The sequence below is a fragment of the Hemitrygon akajei genome, chromosome 19 (genome assembly GCF_048418815.1).
Source record: "Hemitrygon akajei chromosome 19, sHemAka1.3, whole genome shotgun sequence".
NCBI classification, from domain to species: domain Eukaryota; kingdom Metazoa; phylum Chordata; class Chondrichthyes; order Myliobatiformes; family Dasyatidae; genus Hemitrygon; species Hemitrygon akajei.
The window spans coordinates 38,686,549-38,705,901 of NC_133142.1; the positions used below are offsets into that span (position 1 = coordinate 38,686,549).

The 19,353-nt window shown below is 41.0% G+C and overlaps 1 protein-coding gene, 1 long non-coding RNA gene and 2 pseudogenes across 10 annotated transcripts in view; 3 read left to right on the forward strand and 1 right to left on the reverse strand.

The window, feature by feature from the left end:
• LOC140741889 (contactin-4-like) overlaps positions 1-19,353 on the reverse strand; it is a 2,152,419-nt gene that overhangs the window by 44,882 nt on the left and 2,088,184 nt on the right. The gene's annotated exons all lie outside the window — the stretch shown is intronic.
• Positions 684-792, forward strand: LOC140742156 (5S ribosomal RNA; annotated as a pseudogene).
• On the forward strand, positions 3,577-4,235 carry LOC140742134 (Y-box-binding protein 1-like; annotated as a pseudogene).
• On the forward strand, positions 11,570-15,922 carry LOC140742114 (uncharacterized). Its single transcript, XR_012102222.1, has 2 exons — positions 11,570-11,648; positions 13,519-15,922. It is a non-coding gene; the product is annotated as an uncharacterized lncRNA (long non-coding RNA).

The following is a 19,353-nucleotide window of genomic DNA, read 5'->3' on the forward strand; positions in this document are numbered from 1 at the left end:
GACTGTTGGTTTAAAGACAAAGAATGCAGAAACTATGGCAAACAGGGCCACATTGGCAGAGTATGCAAAGCTAGTAAACAGCAGAAAAAGGGCAAAATACAGAGAAACAAGAAACACCAGGAAGGAAAATACAACAAGGTACACAAAATGAAAAGGCAGTTCTGATGAAAACCACTCCAATGAAAGTGAATTGTCATGTCTGCAACTTCAGATTGGAAGAGACAGATGATCGAAGAGTAATAAGGATCACTCCGTAAGTGGCAGGCATGAGACTGAAAATGGAGTTGGACACAGGCTCAGCTTTAATAGTGATCTCTGTACACGACTGCAAATGACTGTTTTCTCACATACCTCTAAGACGAACTAAACTACTGCTAAAGGCTTACACAGGACAGAAAGTGCATCCCAAAGGTAAAATTAAAGTGACAATGACCTACAGAGACAAAACACAGGAACTGAACCTCTATGTACTGAAAAATGGAGGACCACCATTGTTGGGACATGAATGGCTCAGGAAAATCCAGTTGGATTGGCACACCATCAAGGCACTAGATGTGTCAACAAAGGAGGGCAGCTTGGCGGGGATGATGTCCCGCAGCTCTCCTGTCATCCATTGTCGACTATTACAACGACGAGGAAGAGCTAGGCAGCATCAACAGGGAGACAGATAGGGCCAATAAGCAGCCTTAGGTCATACTAGCCTGAAAACACCTGATCTCAGAAGCTAGGCAGCCTCAGACCTGGTTAGTACTTGGATGGGAGACCGCCTGGGAATACCAGGTGCAGTAGGCTTTATACTACCCGGCTGGTGGCATAGAGTTCAAATCTGACTGGCTCTCTTGCATGCTTTCCATTCGTGCCTTGTTAAAAAAAACTTGGAGAGGGATGGGCTCCGCCAGGTTTCAGATGTCCAAGACACGCCGTATGATGAGCAATCACCAAAAAAAATCTGTGCAAAAAGCTTGTCATGATGGTGCCCCGACGACTCCACCAGGAGTTACTTTGTGGCACGTGGCCAAGTGGTTAAGGTGTTGGACTAGTGATCTGAAGGTCGTGAGTTCGAGCCCCAGCCGAGGCAACGTGTTGTGTCCTTGAGCAAGATACTTAACCACACATTGCTCCAGTCCATACAGCTGAAAATGAGTACCGGCAAAATGCTGGGGGTTAACCTCACGATAGACTGGCATTCTATCTGGGGGGGGGGGTGCAGTCTCGTATTCTCAGTTGCTTCACGCCATGGAAATCAGCGCAAGCACCGGCCTGATGAGCCTATAAGGCTTGGGACAAACTCTAACTTTGTGTTGGCATGTGGTCAAGTGGTTAAGGCATTGGTCTAATGATCTGAAGGTCGCTAGTTCGAGCCTCAGCTAAGGCAGTATGTTGTGTCCTTGAGCAAGGCACTTAAACACACATTGCTCTGCGACGACACCAGTGCCAAGCTGTATCGGCCCTTGGACAACATCGGTGACGTGGAGAGGGGACACCTGGAGCATGGGCAACTGCCAGTCTTCCATACAACCCTGCCCAGGCCTGCACCCTGGAAATCCATGGTCTCACGAGACTAACGGATGCCTATTTGTTTCTTGGCCTACGCTGATGATGTACTCCTCATGATGACAGATCCCAATGACCTGTGGAGGATGCGCGAGTGCCAAGAAGTTTTCTCGGTGGCATCCTCCGCTAGGATCAACTGGGCGAAATGTTCCAGACTCTTGGTGGGTCAGTGGCAGGTGGACTCCCTGCCAGAGGAGATGAGAGCTTTTGAGTGGAGCACCAGATATCTTCTCTATCTGGGAGTCTACCTGAGTCCTTCTGGGGAGACCTGGCTGGTGAACTGGCAGGACCTGGAGATGAAAGTCATGGCTCGGCTGGGGCGCTGGTCAGGCCTTCTCAGGGTGCTTTCCTATCAAGGCAGGGTGGTGGTCATAAACCAGCTGGTGGCCTCTATGTTGTGGTACCGAATGGTCACCTTGGCCCCTCCTGCCCGTTTTGTTGCGAGAATGCAGAGTAAGTTAGTGGACTTCTTCTGGGGTAACAGGAAAAACTGGGTCTCCGTAGCGGTCTTGAGTCTCCCAGTGGCAGAGGGTGGACAGTTGCTGGTGTGTGTACATACATGAGTGGTGGCTCTCTGCCGCAGGACTCTGCAGAGATTCCTGTACACCAAGCACCCTCCCAGGTCGCTCATGTTGGCGACATTCTTCCTCCGGAGGGGCTGCTGTCTTCACGAAGGTATGCGGCTACCACCTGCGAACGTCAGCCATGCTGCTTTGCAGAGTCTGCCTGGCTTCTATCAGGACCTACTGAGAGTCTGGAACATGGTTGCCTCAGGCTGGGAATCCCCTCCTCTGGCAGAGGGTGGAGTCCTGGCCGACCCTTGCCCTACCTCAACGGATGTTGGTGCGGCTCAGGTGTGTGGACTGACTCAGGCTGAGCTGCTTGTCGGGCCCAGGCCCCGCAATCTTATCCAAGAGCCGAGTCCACACAACTTGAGCCATCTCTCTTCGACACCCACAATCCCATTCAGGGATGCCGGTAGGAGGTACCTGTATGGGCTGCTGCTCCACACCCTCCACTTCCTTGCCCTTGTCCACTGCCGACACGCCATGGTGGTTGGTCTTTCCACCTGGAGGTGAGGAGGGTCCCCACTGGAAGTCCCTTTACGAGGGGGTTCTTCCCATGCACTTGGGGGATCTCAACTGGAGGGTGCTGCATAGAGCAGTGCCCCGCGATAAGTTCTTCAGGTTGTACACAGATTTCCCAACTGCATGTCATTTCTGTGGGCTGGAGGAGACCGTGTATCATGTACACATAGACTGTGTGAGGCTGCAGCCCTTTTTTGTGTATTTGTGTGGGCCTCTTCTCGCGTTCTGGTTGCATTTTAGCTCCACCCTATTTATATATGGTCATCCAGTAAGGAGAGGGGCATGGAGGGATGAGAACGTCCATGTTAACTTGCTCCTAGGGCTGGCAAAAACAGCCACCCAAGGGTCTTGGAAATGGGTTGCGGAAGGGTCTGCCCGGGCAGAGTGCCTGGCAATGTTTAGGGGGTATGTGTCCATGCTCGGGTAAATATTCAAAAGGAACACAGGCAGTCCATGGCAACCTTAGAGGCGTTACGGGACCGTTGGGCTCTGCGGGGTGTAAATATCATCATTGATAGAGATGGGAACATTTTGGTTTAATGTGTATTGTCTACTTGTAGTGAAGTAATTGTGTTGGTCACTGTTTTGTATATATTGTATAGCACCAATATTTGTAATAAAGGAATTTTGTATTAAAAGAAAATAAGCAGGATGATGAAGACTACCTGGAAGTAAAAGAGCGGATGTACCAGGAGAAATTGACATCTCTGAAAAGACAGCTACAGCAGTTACAGGAAGGCACTTTGCAGGAGTATCAGGAAAGGATGCAGAATCGAGATCAACAATACAAGCAAGGAATGCGAAATGCAGAGCATTTTCTGCAACTGGATTCAGAAAAAGTGGAAAGGAATTTTATTAGAGGGAAGAAAGAAGCGGAGAGAACGCAGGACGCTCCCCATCTCAGACCAGCCTGAACCGCAACCACCTCAACACCATGAGCGAGGCCGAGACGGAGCAGCAATCCGAGCAGCAGTAACAGACAGACAAACCCAAATCCCCCGGGGAGAAGAAAGTCATCGCAACAAAGGTTCCTGGAACAGAAAAGTGGTTCACTGTATGAAATAGATATGGATTCATCAACAGGGATGATACAAAGGAAGATGTGTTTGTACATCAGACTGCTATAAAAAAAAGAATAACCCGCGGAAATACCTCCACAATGTTGGAGACGGTGAAACTGTGGAGTTCGACGCAGTGGAAGGTGAAAATGGTGCAGAAGCAGCAAACGTAACTGATCCCAGAGGAGTTCCAGTCCAAGGCAGCTGATATGATCCGGACAGAAATCGTTATCGTCGTCACTGAGTTCCACCACGTAAGTACCAACAGAACATTGAAGGTGGAGAGAAAGGAGATGGAGCAGAGACAGCAACAGATGGAGAAAACCAAGATGATCAAAATCAGCAACATTGTCGTCCTTACAGAAGACAGCGTTACCCACTTCACTTTGTTCGTCGTCACTATGGTCGCCACCCACAATATAGCAACCAGCTTCGGGGAGAAATTACTGAGGGTGGTGAAATAAATGAAAACCAGGTTGCTGGGGAAGAAGGTAAACTTAAGAGAGACAAAATCAATTCCATTCAACCAGAATAGCTTTTGCGCAAGGTAAATCTTGAATCAATTTTTTCCTCCATTCAGAATCATACACTGAATCTTTTGCAGGAAAGTTTTTTTTGCACGTATGTATTTTGAATCCTCAGCCAATGTGCCTTGCTTTCAACAAAGAAGTTGGAAACCAGCATCAAAACAGAGGCGAATTCTGGCAAAAAACTGTAAGGTTTCTATTGTATTTTCACACTTGTGCTCAATGTACATCTGAAGGAATTCTCCCTCTTGAGCCAGACAGATAGCACTGCAGGTAATCCTTAATATCAGCAAAACTGTACTTTAACAGCAGCTTAAGAACAATGGAATGAACAACAGGATTTCAATCAACTGCTGCACCAAATGGTGAAAGATTACTGGTAAAGTACTGATCTTTCTGTGAGTCATTGGATTTTCCCGACTTTTGAATAACTAGGAAAGACAGATCACCAATCACTTCTTTTGTTGGTGGCAAGTCATCTTTGAAGCAGACCATGGAAACTCCCTGTGCTCAGAGGTCAACTTTTCATGACTTTTATATGGAAATCTATATTAAGACAAACAAGTTTATTGACAGACGTTACTCAGAGGGGCAGAGAAGACCCCCCCCAAAAGACTTGACTTACAATTATTATTATTATTACTATGTTACTTTGTTATAATTTCATATTATTAAGTTACTAATTAAACAGTGGGTGGGCATTTGTCCATTAAGGGTACACAAACTGTATTTGTTTAGCGTAAAAAAAAGTTGATACTCTCCTCCCTTTCATTTTAAAAGTATATCATATACCCTACTGTATAATATGGGACTATTTTATGTCGTAGTAACACGTTATTGAGCATGCGCTATTGGACGCGTATTGATCTGTATATATGTATTCAGTTCGGTTTTAGTTAGTAAAGAACCTTGCTAACGTAGCTCCAGTCTCCAGCGTTTTTTATTAATGATATTGTTGTGTAAACGGCCACATACACAACAATAGTGTTAGAATTGCTCAATGTATTTTTATACTAATAATGATTTTCAACATCTATAATACAATGTCATTGGGGAGAAAAACGTTTCACTCAAATGATCACAGTCACATTAGACAGCCCAGGTAGAGACACATGGAAATTATCTCACTGGACTTTTGAAACACGATACAGCTCCTTGAAGTGTAATTATTTCAACAAGTTAATTATATTAGGTACATTTCTGCAGCTTTATTCCTGGAACCAAGCTGCTTTATTATTGCTTTCAGACACCTCACCAATAAAACCCATGACCAATTTAAAAGTGAACTCATACAACTTGAATGAACATCTTTCCTTGCCACATATTTTGTTAGAAATGTGTTGTATGGTACATTTTAGAAAGGGTTTTGAAATTTCATTTGCTGTTGCATACTGTTACGCTCAGCTCAGAGGTAACAAATGCATGAAATGCAGTCTTTCTAATTAATTGCAATTCAGTTTTACATTTATTATTGGGCATACTATGTTTGACCTGGCGCATTCACCCATCCCATCCTCATTGTGATTCCTGTACTCGTAATAACCTTCACATGCTGTGGAGCCCATTGCACTGAGAGTCTCCCCTCTGTGGCTCCACTCTGAGGTGTAGCTGGTGAGTGGTGACTAAATCTCAGATGATGTGTTGCAATGATGTCCTCTGAAAGCTCACTGCTGTTGAAGGTGCATTTCACTGTTTTTAAATCCTTGACAATCAGAGACATTTAAGGGCAAATAAAATGGATGTGGATAATTATATAAAAATAATTAGAAGCAAGAAATAAATCTTTAAAGCACATTAAACTGGTGTAAAATCTTAATAAACATTGAGTGAATGAAGAACATTTAACAAAAGACTTAACCCAATCTTAGTTCATTAAAATATGCTAATGACTCCATTCCAATGAAATGCATTCAGTTCCAGAGCTGAGGATGCTTTGAGGTGCCACCGGATTCCAAACGTCCAGTGCATTTCCAACTTCTGTGATTTAGTGTGCATATCTAATCACAGGAGACTGTTTGACCTGGATCAGAGCAGTACTACATCAGCAGTAAAAGAGGTAGATTAACTACATAATGGGAAAATCTGTAAAGATCATTTACATTGACAATATAGGAAACTTCCAGTTAAATATAACAGTATCTTCCCAACTAAAGTTCTAATGTTATTCGGAAATGTTGTCTTTTTAAAATTTTATTAGCAGTTATTGCACTTCAAGGAGAATACATAATGATCTTGGCTGTTTGTTTCCCCTCTAGATAGGTGAGAAATGTCCACAATTCTATACTGATCACAGAAACATTACCAGTCGCAGGGTCATATTTATTGGGAAGTAGGCTGCTCAATTTCACACAGAGAACTGTGTTTGTCTTGAACTAAAGTTTGGTTGCATCAGAAGTCTTAACAAACATGGACGGACTGGAAACACTTTCTCAAAGATACTCTTTTTGCTTTATGCTTACGCTCTGAAACTGCTTGAAACAGTATGCCTTATCCCTTTGAATCAGACCACATCATCTGATGTCACATATGCCTGGCATAGAAGACAATTTCTATGTCTGTTCACTTATAGGTAGACATTTGTCGTCTTGTACAATTGTATACTGTGTATTACTCAGTAGCTAACGGAATACAGTGGGGAGGCTAACCTGAAATAAACCCACATTGGTAACTTTCCTTCTTTACATAGGCTAGGGAGGGAGGGAGAGTTGTAAATCCTGTATTTAAATGCTTAAAAAAGAGTTGCATTCTTCCAACCCAAAATTGCTTTGTAACGTATTTTCTGGCAACCCTTATGCTCCAGATAAAATCTGTATTTGTCCAGCCACGCAAGTTCATTTTGTATCTCTGGTATTTAAATGTATAAGACTCACCACCTAGCCAAAGGGGATGTCATTAACTAGAATTGTTTTTTATATTGTTTTTGCCAAGAGAAGTGAAGCCAGTAAAATATACACATCAAATGCGACCTTTATGGAATACATTTGGAAATTATTACGGGGAATATTATAACTGTATATTACGAATATTGACAGGTGACAATTTAGCATATTTAATTGAAACCTACTGTTTTCTTTTTGAGAAGCTCTGTATTAGAATTCTAATTGTAAATATGGTGTGGTATATTTAAAAATAATTATTCATTTGTTATTTACTAAATGCATTTAACAGTGAGAAACAAAAATGCAACTTGATATGACATTCAAATACTTCCAAAGAAGTTACAAAAAATCTCTTGGATGACAACAGAAAGGTTGTTGTGGCTGTTGTCTAAGTTATGTGAAACTTCCCATCCCTGACTCATTTAAAATTCTCTTTAAAATATACCTAATTAGCTTTGTCTTAATCAAATACCGTAATACCTATTTCCTCGGTTTAGTATCAGTTTTTGGCATGATTATACTCCTTTGAAATATTTTGATATGTTAAAGGCCTGGTGCCTTGAAAGTACCACTCTGCAGTAAAGGGAAGACACAGCCCATAAGGATTAAGTGGATCCCATGTCATGGTTTTAGCTATTTCTATTGTGATTAGTAATCAAGTATTAGTTTGAAGGGAACTATTGGGACCAGTGATTAGGCAGTTGCTGAAGAAACCAGTCAAAGGAAAGAGTTCTCACAGGCAGAAAATAATTTAAAATTCCAAGATTTGTTTAACTCTTAAATTAAATACTTTAATGTAAAAGCTCCATTAACATATGCTTAAAGATTAGCTTTAAATGATATTCTGAGGAAATGAGATCCACACGTGAAAGAAGTTTTCCATTGCCAGACACTCTATACACCGTGACCTATATCTTAATGGTCAGAATAACTCACTTAACAAATCTTTGCATTTTCTATGGTTTTTATAGAGCAGATAGTGCTTAAAATGAATGCAAATTTTATGGCATTTCCAAATGTAGCAAAGCACTCTGCGGAGGAGAAAGGTGCCACACAGCAGTTTTGGATATTTGGATATGTGTTCAGGTGCACATTTGCAAATGCCAGAAGTTGCTGTCAGATTTAAAGAACAGATTGCAAATACTTCTGCATCATTATAACTGCAATTTAAGATCTGAACAAATGGATGCACTGTTGTAATGGAAATATTATCCACACCGCAAAGAAGATCAAGACATGAAAAGAGATGTGAATCTTAATTAAATGAAAAATTAGAAACAAAATTTGGTAAAAACAAAGGAAACACAGGAGTTTGCAGCTGCTAGAATCTGGAGCAACAAACGATCTGCTGGAAGAACTCATTGGGTTAGCAGCATCTGTGGGAGGAAAGTAATTGCCAACATTTGGGGCCAAAACCATGCATCAGGATTGAGAGTGGAGAGGCGATGTGGCCAGTATAATGAAGAGAAGGGGAGCGGTGAGAAAGAAGTCTAAGATGATTAATTGATTGAGGAGGAGTTTATGATGATAGACAGGTTATTTCAGGTAGTGGAGGGGAGCATGATTGGGGTTGGGAGTCTGTGCAGTTGAATGATGGAGGCAAACAAAGAGAGAGAGGAAAGAGAGACAAAAGAAAATGCAGATGGAGAAAAGAGGGGGGAGGTGAGTACAAAGATCGGATCCTCCAGATAGAATGGAGATAGAGTTCACCTAATCCTCACCTTTCACTCTATTAGCCTCCACATCCAGCACATCATCCTTTGCCTTTCCCAGCAGCTGCAACAAAATTCTATCACCATCCATATATTATCGTCCCTACCCCTTTCCGAGAGAGTGACTTCCTGGTCTTCTCATCCTTCCTAAACATCCCTTCCTGACCCCTGGCACCAATAGCATCCAGCCCTTCTTTCCATAGTTTTGAAATCATTACTGCATATGCAAAATCTATTCCACACGTTGCATACTCCAGACAACAATCCTGAGTTTGTCTTTTATTAGTTTTACCCTGGTTTATTTATCACATTATCATGGTTTCATTTGAATGAATTACTAAGTGTTAGCTTTACTTGCTGTTTATTAACTTCTTACAACTATGGAAACACTAATTTTGAAAGAAAACCTAAAATTTCACCAGTATTCTTTTCCTCTGTGATTTTGAAAAGGTGGATCTTCCTGAACCACTTAAAAATTAAATATTTTCATTACAGAATAAGACTAATTCAGAATTCTAATAATGCAGAGTTAATAGCCAAGTTAATTTCTTTCTTTAGCTTAAAAATGGAAGTTTTTATTCCAATTGTCCTACCCCCATACAGTTTTCTTATACACACCACTGATATTACATGGGATAAAAATATCTCAAGTAGTTTTGTACCTAAATGAAAATTTCATCCAGGTCACAGAGATTCAAGAACAAACACTGGAAACCCTTCCTAAACTGTGAAGGAACATTTACTGCTCAACTGGCTATACTTTATTAAAATTCTTGTTTTTTTACTACTTTAATCCAGACAAAATAGCCTTCTTGATTCTTAAACATGGCAGAGCTGCATACAGTCAATAAAATAGTGCACACAGGATTTCAACAGCAGTCTGGCATCTGTTGTGACCCAAGGTCAAGGGAGTAAACATATGGGAATGCCACCACCCTCAAGCTCTATGATGGAAGTGTATCAGCACTCCATTAGGTTTGCTAGGTTGAAATTGTAAAGCTTCTTATTCATCAACCATGGGGCGCCATGGTGGAGCAGTGGTTAGCACGGAGCTATTACAGCTTGGGGCATCGGAGTTCAGAGCTTAACTCTGACATCATCTGTAAGGAGTCTGCACATCCTCCCCATGGAACGTGTGTGTTTCCTCTGGGTGCTCTGGTTTCCTCCCACAGTCCAAAGATGCAGTGGTTAGTAAGTTAACTGGTCATCATAAATTCACCTGTGATTAAGCTAGGGTTATGTCAGGGGTTGCTGGGTGGCATAGCTCAAAATGCCAGAAGGGTCTATTCCATGCTGTATCTCAATAAATATAAATATATCACTTCAGATAGAGCAAATCATGAAGGCAAAACACCACCTTCTTAAGGGAGTTGGGATGAGCAAAATATATTGATCATGCCAAAGTGATTTACATTCTGAGATTAGTTAAAGTAGTAATTAATTCCATTTACTGGAACATGATATTTAACATTCTTCATATCAGAAAGTCCAGATTAGATTAGATTCAACTTTATTGTCATTGTGCCGAGTACAGATACAAAGCCAATGAAATGCATTTCAATTAACAACTATACTTTTTCATATTCTTTTACCTGTGTTACAGTTAGAACTTAATTGCCATTTTGTGTGCCTAGACGCACACTGTACGTCATAAAGGAATTGGACTGGATCTGATTATTTGGCTCACTTGATCTATATCAGAAATGATCCTTCACTCTCTGGAAATTGCTTTGATCAAAGAATTAATTTTCTAAATTTTGCTGGATAACACACACATGCACAGAAGGAATTTATTAATGAGAGCTGTCATCTTAGAGACAGCTTGGATGAACTTTTAAGATACGTCCAACAATCCTGAAGAATTAATTTAAATTACGCATTTTGGGCAACCTTTGCAAGATTTCACTGCATACCTTCTTCCTGGCCTCCAGTAAATTAAACAATGATTTCCTTACACCAACAATGTTTTCATCTTGTTTCAAACTCCTGGAGGCTTAATTCCAGATGTTCTCCATGTTTCTGCTGAGTAATGTAACAATAATTTACTGCCTGGGGCTATCTCCTTCGTTAATACACCTTCTGTATTTGTGCAAAACTGAGTTGATCCTATTTTGCAAACAATGGCTTAGCTTTTCTGAATCTTGCTGAGTTTCTTGAATTCATAGACTAAGGTTTGTTGTCTCTCTCTCTCTAGGTTTGGAGTGCTCTTCAAATTTCCAAAAGAGTTACTTTTATGTTACTTTTCTAAATCTGACTGCTGGCATCAATGTTATAGAACATTAATCCTCAGTCATCTTGTTCTCGACTCTAGTCAGAACTGAATGCCGGATTAATGTGCTCAATGTTTACCCAAAATCTCCGTGCAATCAATTAATGTCATTGGTCTGAAATTCACTCAGAGTCAGAATATTATAGAATAACAATTCAGCAATTTTGATGGTGCAGCTGTTGTGCCAGATGAATGCTATTTCCTTTCATTTTTCTGTGATCTTGTAATTTTATTTTAACCTATTTACTCAACATTTATTGGAATATTATAAGGAATCTACTCAACAACTCTCGTAAAAGTCATAACTCACAGTGAAAATATTAATTTCATGTGACATTTCTGATTTTTACCAATCACCTTAAATATGTCCCCTCTGGCTACTGAAAACCTTGTCAAGGGAAAGGCTCCTCCTTACTTTTCTGATTTTAACATGATTTTAAACACCTCTATTAAGATTCCTCTTAACCTTCTCCTCTCTAAGTAGAACAATCATGGAAACACAAAAAGCTACGAGTGCTGGGATCTGGAGCAAAAGGACAAACTGCTGGAGGAATTCAATGAGTGAGTCAAACAGCATCATGCTATCTAAAAATTCTGTTTGTAACTTCTCCAAGGCCTTGGAATCCTTAGGGAAGTTCTCACAGAAATAAGTTCAATACCCCAGCTAACGCCTGATGTGTTTATGAACATTTATCAAAACTGCCCTGCTTTAAAACACGATTTTTCTTTTAGTAAAATGAATGATCCGATGTACCTTTTAAAACACTTTTCAATTGATCTTGCAACTTCCAGTGTCTGTGCAGGTCTCTTTGTTTCAATATGCCATTTAAAATGTTACAGCACCGTGGACTTTGGGCAGTACGGTAGCACATCGGTTAATGTAATGCCTTACAGCGCCAGTGATTGGAAGGTCAAAGTTTAATTCCCAGCACTATCGATAAAGAGATTGTATGTTCTCCCTGTGATTTGTCAGTTTCTTCCAGGTGCCCAGGTTTGCTCCCAAATTCCAAAGACATTTATAGAAACATAGAAAACCTACAGCAGAATTCAGGCCCTTTGGCCCACAATGCTGTGCTGAACATGTACTTATTTTAGAAATTTCCTAGGCTTACCCATAGCCCATTATTTTTCTAAGCTCCATGTACGTATCCAGGAGTCTATCTATCCGCCTCCACCACCGTCACTGGCAGCCCATTCCACGCACTCACTACTCTCTGCGTAAATAACCTACCCCTGACATCTCCTCTGTACCTACTTCCAAGCACCTTAAAGCTGTGCCCTCTTGTGTTAGCCATATGGGTCAGGGTTAGCAAATTGTGGAAATGTTACTGAACGTTGGCATTGGAAGCATGGCGACATTTGAGGGGTGCCGCCAGCACATCCTCAGTGTGCTGGTCATTGATGCAAACGACACACTTCACTTTGATGTAAATATGACAAATGAAGACAAACTTTAATCTTTCATATTTTTTCCAGTTCTGATGAAGGGGTTTTGGCCTGAACAGCTTACTTGCTTTTCATAGGTACTGGCTGACTTCGTGTTTCCAAACTACTCTATTTTCGTATCTGATTTCAGGCTGTTACAGTTCTTTTATTTTCATGTCCCATTTTGGTTGCACTGCCTGTCTTCGTTCCTTCTCTGCAAATATTGGTCCAGTCACACTGACTGAAATATGGAGATGTTGAGGGAGTGATCTTAATTCAAACATCTCTGAGGAAACCTGGTGAGTAGACAATTAAAATGACAGAGACATTTACCTGACCAAGGGGTTAACAGATCCAAACTTCAATTTTTGACCACCAAGATGATGGTAAGGATACCAATCCAAAAGCAAATGAAGTCCTCATTTTAAACAGATTTACAGTCTCACTGGGCAAACTAATGGGTGGGAAAGAGGGGAGCACAATCAGAATAGAGTCTAGTTGAGTGTTAAATGTTGTTTTGAGATTTTGCTCTTAAAGCCACAAGTGAACATTTAGTTTAATCCTAAAATGAGCTCACCTGCATTTCCTGAATGTGAGTTCCTAAGTGATTGCATATTGTAGGCCACTTATCCCCAGTGTCTCACCAGAGGACATACCATATATGCATTGAGCACCTTGCTCACGTCCTGTGGTTCCAGACGGCAATGTCCACTTTGGTCTTCAGGGACCCTATTCTCTCTCTGGTTACTAGCTTCCTTTAAAACACTTACAAAATCCCTTTGGATTATTTTTTATCTTTTCTGTCAAAGCTATCTTACGCTGCTTTTTGCCCTTCTGATTTCCTTCTTACGTACACTCCTGCATCCCCTGTACTTGGTCTTCTGGTAAAATGGTAGTACACTCGAATGCAATGGCTTCTGTGGGGCCAAGGGTTTTATTGTCTTTTTAAAATGTATTTGTTGCAATCACAAGGCTCTGCTGGATTTTAAGAACTTAAAAATTGCAGGTCTACCCCGTCAGCGAGTTGCTCATTGGTGGAGAAGCTGAAGGAGCTGAACGTGCTGTGGATTTTGCTGCTGTGTCTGTGTCAGAGAGGCACTGGTGTGTGAAGGTGGAGTGCAGTCTAACAGCGAGCGATTGTTTCAGTCACTTTTCCTGTGATCTCAAAACCCTGTTGGACGTTGGTAATGTGGAATGCTGCAAGTTCGATTCAATGCTTTACTGGTGAATGTCAGGGGTGGATGGCGGGGCAGCTGTGTGGCCTTGGCCATAGCGAAGACTAAACAAACTGTGGTGTTGCCTATTTACAGCCCCCCAGGAGAGGGGGTTCAGAGTCGCTGTGGTTCACTGGAGGAAGTGTGGTGCAGCAACCAAGCCAGAGTACCGCGGTGCTGTTCTCAGGTGTTCGCTCAGCAGAAGACAAGATGTATTGTGTTTGCTTGCAGACTGCTGCAAGATACATGGAGTCAGGGACTTGGACTATATTTTGTGTGCAACTGTATTTTACTGCTGTTTTATATGTGTAATATATGCCTTGTGCTGTGAATGACTGTTGCTGCATTTTGTATCTTGTCACTGGAATGACGCTGTTTCATTTGACTGCATTCATGAATATTCATATATGGTTGAATGACAGTTGAACTTGAACTCCAGGAAATCACTTGATCCCAGTTGCTCATAGCTGACCCATTCCTACATGCTTCTCCTGATCAGAGACTCAATACCCCCTGTCTACCAGAGTTTCCTATTCCTGCTAGTCTTTCTCTTCTCTAAAAAAGTATGCAGATCTCGAACACCTGTAAAGCCACTTTTAAGTCTCCCACATGCCTGACATCCCTTTGCCTGCAAGCAACCCAGTCCAATCCACCCAGTACCTTTCTGATACTGTCAAAATTTACCTTGCACCGTTTTAGGAATTTAACCTGTGAATCAGATCTGTCCATTTCATAACTAATTTAAAACTATTAGAACTGTGGCATTGGTTCCAAAATACTCCTCATTGACACCTCAGTCCCTTGTCCTACCCCATTTCCCAAGAGTAACTCAAGCTTTGCCCTCCCCCAAGTGGGGCCCTCTACATCTGGGGAAACATTCCTGAACACACTAAATAAACTCCATGATGCAGGCTTGTTTAAAGTAAAGCAAGCCTGTTCCAATACTATCCCACTGCTGGAGCACCCAGGCAATCAACCCACCCATTTAACTGAGCATGAAGTTGACATACGACATGCTTTGCAAAAATTGTCTAATGGCACATTGAGATTTATGTATCCACATTTGGGGGATGATTAAATTTGGTCCCTTTTATTCAGAAGCTGCCGGAATCAACTGCTTTAGGCCACAGAGCAGCACCTTTATTTTCTTTTCTTTGTTGATTCGAGCTGGAATCAGAGCCTATTAGTCTCCAGCTGTGCAAAGGATCAGCAGCAGGTAACCTCCCAGCGACTCTTCGTAAATTTAGCAGTGGCATAAAATTGAAGAACAGGATTGAAATGCTTGAGTTGAGATTATAAAAGCCATCCTTGTCTGAACAGATATTACATTCTTCTACCAGACTCTGGTAGAACTGACAGCAAATAGATTCCTATCTATGTGCCAACAGTTACTTTGATTGGAATTCCATCAGGTATTCGAAAAACCTTTTGTGTGAATGCACGCTATGAAAGGGCACTTTATGCCTGAGGGGAATTAGAATATTTTGAAGTCTCAGGGGCACAGATTGTCATTCATTCCATTCGCTCACCTGACACAATGTTAATTAGATGTCCATGTCAAACTTTAGACCAATTCTGATTTTAGCATTCCATCATCTAATATATCCACTGATTTTTATACAGATTTTAAACTAATTAACACTTCAATTACAAAAAAAGGACAATGTGATTGTGTACCTCACAACTAAATGTAACACCAGAGAAGTTTGAGCATTGAAAATGATATCCTTTCACAGAGATAATTTTCTTCCAACTAATTCTAAATTAGAATTTAGGAAATAGCTGTGCATCCTGCAATCTGTGTGGCGCATACAATACTCTTGATTGTCACAGAGTTATAGAGATATACAGCTTGTCCCACTGAGTCTCAGGCAACCACTAAATATCCTTTTTTTAAAAAACACTAATTTCACCCTAATCTGTTTTATTCTTACCACAGTCTCATCAAATTCCCTCTCAGATTCTATCACTTACCTACACTCTGGGGGCAACTTTAAGTGGCCACTAATATATCAACCCACACATTTTGCACTGCAAGGGGAAACTAGAGCATCTAGAGGAAAACCAAGCAAACTCCACATAGATAACACTGGAGGTCAGTATTGAAGGTCAGTTGCTTGACCTATGAAGCAGCAGATTTACCAGCTGTGCCGCAGTGCCTCCTTACTTGGATCAATAAAAAAAAAGCATAATGAACTTCTATCATTCCTTTTCAGTTTCATAACACATCACAAGATGTTCTGGACTTTCTAGATACAAGATTGGTTAATGTGTCAGCACATAATAGTGCTATTGACAACCAGATGTAAGAAGTTGAGGCATAACATGGCATTAATTAGCATGTTACATAGATCTGACAACAGTGCTACCATTTTCAACCTCAATTCTCCAGTTCAACATGCTCTTCCACTTTCAAGGATTCACTGTACACAGATGTACAAATTAGATCCCACTGCTTCTCTGCACTATTCAGAATTGTGCCATTTAATCTACATTATTTTTCCTCATTCTCTCTCATAACTTCATATTCTCTGTATTAAATTTTGCCCACCACTTGTCCCTTTATTGAATTAGCTGAGCTTTCTCTTGCAGACTTATTATCCACTTTACTGATCACCATATTTACACACTCATTACATATTTACAAATATGTACACTTTACCTGCTCATCCACGTATAGTGATCACTAGAGTACACCTTCTGTACTGTCCTGAGAAACAATATACATGTGCATAAATCTTTGAAAGTGGGAGGGCATGTTGAAGAAATGGTCAGTAAAATACTTGAGAGCCTGGAATTCCTTAGCAGATACAAAAGTACAACAGCAGAAAAGTTATGTTCAAATTTCACAAACTGACACCAAGGGTAAAGTATTGCTTTTGATTCTGATCACCTTACTTTCAGTAAGGATATGAAGATGACTTAGAAAACATTTAGTGATTTTCTTCCATCCAGTATGGGGAGCTCTCAGTTGTAAAGCCAATATGGAGAAGCTGAATTGTGTACTTTGTGAAAAGAAAGTTGAAAGGAAACCTGAGAGAGGTGCACAAGATCATGACAAGTTTAGGTCAGGGAAAAAGGAAGAAGCTGTTCTGGTTAGCAAATGATCAGATTTTAAATTCTAGCCAAAAGATATATGTCAAGCATACCTGTTGAGAATGCTCAAGATAGAATTTGCAGAGACAAAGCAGGGTGAGCAGAATTCAGTGTAATTTCGATTATCTAGTTAAATAGAAGTAAAGGTGCCAGTCAGCAGGAATCGCATGGTTGGTTGGCTGGCGTTGTACACAAACTGTGAGATATAGGTGTGAGGCTTGAACCAGAGGTAAGTGTCTGAGCATGAGAATGTAGCATGAAATTTCATGAATCTGATTGATAGAGATTTTCGGAGGCTGAGGAAAGCAGATATGGTCAATTGGGCAGTGTCTCAGACTGGTGATATATGTAACTGGATAAGGCTTTTGAACAGATGTTCATTGAACCTAAAGACATAAATAAAGTTATGGTTCAAGATGTGTTAAGGTCCATGGGGCTTCATTTTAAGTGTCACCTGAGCATATTTTGGAGACAATCAGGTCCAATATTGCAAATGGAATATAATTCAGTTAAGCCTTTCTTACTTTGAAAGAAACAACATGGAAGAGAGAATAATCAAAAAGGTAATGGTTCTGGTTGAGAGGTGAGCCACACAAGCTCACCAGTCACTTACACTTGGACTACATTGTCTCTTCCAGTGTAGTCTGGGGGACAAACTTTCTCTGGCAGGCTGGCTGCTGGTTGTTTGTTGAAGCCTAGTGCTGTACATTGCAGAACAGAAATAACATTTAAAAAAATCTTATGAAAAGAAACACTCTTAAGAATAATTAAATATATTTAAACTAAATAAAATAAACAAACAAAAAGATATGGCTATCTTTCTCCCACTTTCAATTTCTTCCTATTTATATCAAAGGGACTTGCTGAGCTTTTTGCTGGCTAACCTGGTGCAGTTTAATTGGGCAGATTTTCCAGCTTGCACAGTTCCTGGACTCCATGAAGTGTTCATTAGCACAGCAATGGTTTCTCGAGCTAACTCTCAATTATATTGGGTCATTGCATTTTATCTTGCATTAGTTCTTAAGTGGAAGATCTGCCCAATAATCTTGAAGCAGTGAATAGGGCTGGAGCAATGCAAAACAAGGATATTTGACATGGGAGAGTACATTCACAAATCCTTGCAAATAGCAGGACGAGTGGAGGAGATAAAGGAGGCAATGGATAAGGAAGCAGAAGCACTAAAAAACAAAACAAAGCAAAAAATTACATGTCCTACTTTAGTTGCTGCTGTTGTATTTTAACACTACTTAAACCCACCACACTTCAGGAAATTCATGGCCCAGAGGGCACAGTGATTTACTGGATGGTGCCAGGGATGAATGACTTCTGCTGTGTTAACGAAGACTATAGAACCGTAGAATAGAGAAACAGGCCCTTTGGCCCTCAATGTCTGTGCTGACTATGATGCCAATCTAAATTCCTCTGAGTTATTATTTCGGAGGACCAGTCCTGGGCTCAGCAAGGAAAGCACAGCAGTGCCTCCACTTCCTTAGGAATTTGCGGAGATGCAGCATGACATCTAAAACTTTGACAAACTTCTAACGATGTGTAGGGAGAGTATACTGATGGGCTGCATCTCAACCTGGTATGGAAACACTGATGCAGAATGGAAAATCTGAGAAAAGGTAGTGGATATGGCCCGGTCCATCAGGGGTTAAGCCCTCCCCACCATTGAGCACATCTACATGAAACACTGTCATAGGAAAGCAGCATCCATCATCAGGGACCCCCACCATCCAGTACATGCTCTCTTCCCCCTGCTGCCATTAGGAGTAATGTACAGGAGCCTCAGGGTTTACACCACCAGTTTCAGGAACAGTTATTTCCCCTCAACCATCAGATTCTTGAATCAAAGGGGATAACCACTCAATTTCACTTGCCCCATCACTGGCACACACTACTCCAAAAGTGGCCGGTTAAAGATTTACTGAGCCAGAATATGATTTCCTGATTTTTATACTGAGATTCCTAATTGATGGTGGCAATTATGACGTATGTATTTTTAAGCTTGTGTTGCTATTTTCAGGGAGCTATGGATTTGAACCCAAGAACTCTACTCCTTAGGGTCCTGCCATTTACTGAATCATTTCCTCTTGAAATTGATCTCCCAAATTGCAACCCATTACACTTGTCTGGATTAAACTCTATCTGCCATTTCTCTGCTCATGTGTCCAGTTAGTCTATACCCTGCTGAATCCTTTGACAACCTTGCTCACTATCCACAACTCTGCCAGTCTTTGTGTAGTCTGTGAAGGTAGTAATCAGCTCACCAACATTTTCAAAATCAAAGGTCCTTTGTGAAACACCTGTGGTCATAGATCTACAGTCAGAATAACACCATTGCATCACTAACTTCTGTCTTCTGTTGCCAGGCCAATTTTGAATCCAATCTACAAAGGCTCTGTAGATTCCATCTTTTAGTTAAGCCTACCATAAGGGTCCTTGTTGCAAGCTTTAATGAAGTCCATATAAACAACTTCTACTGCCCTGCCCTAATCAATCATCTTTATCCCTCTTCTAAAACCCAATCG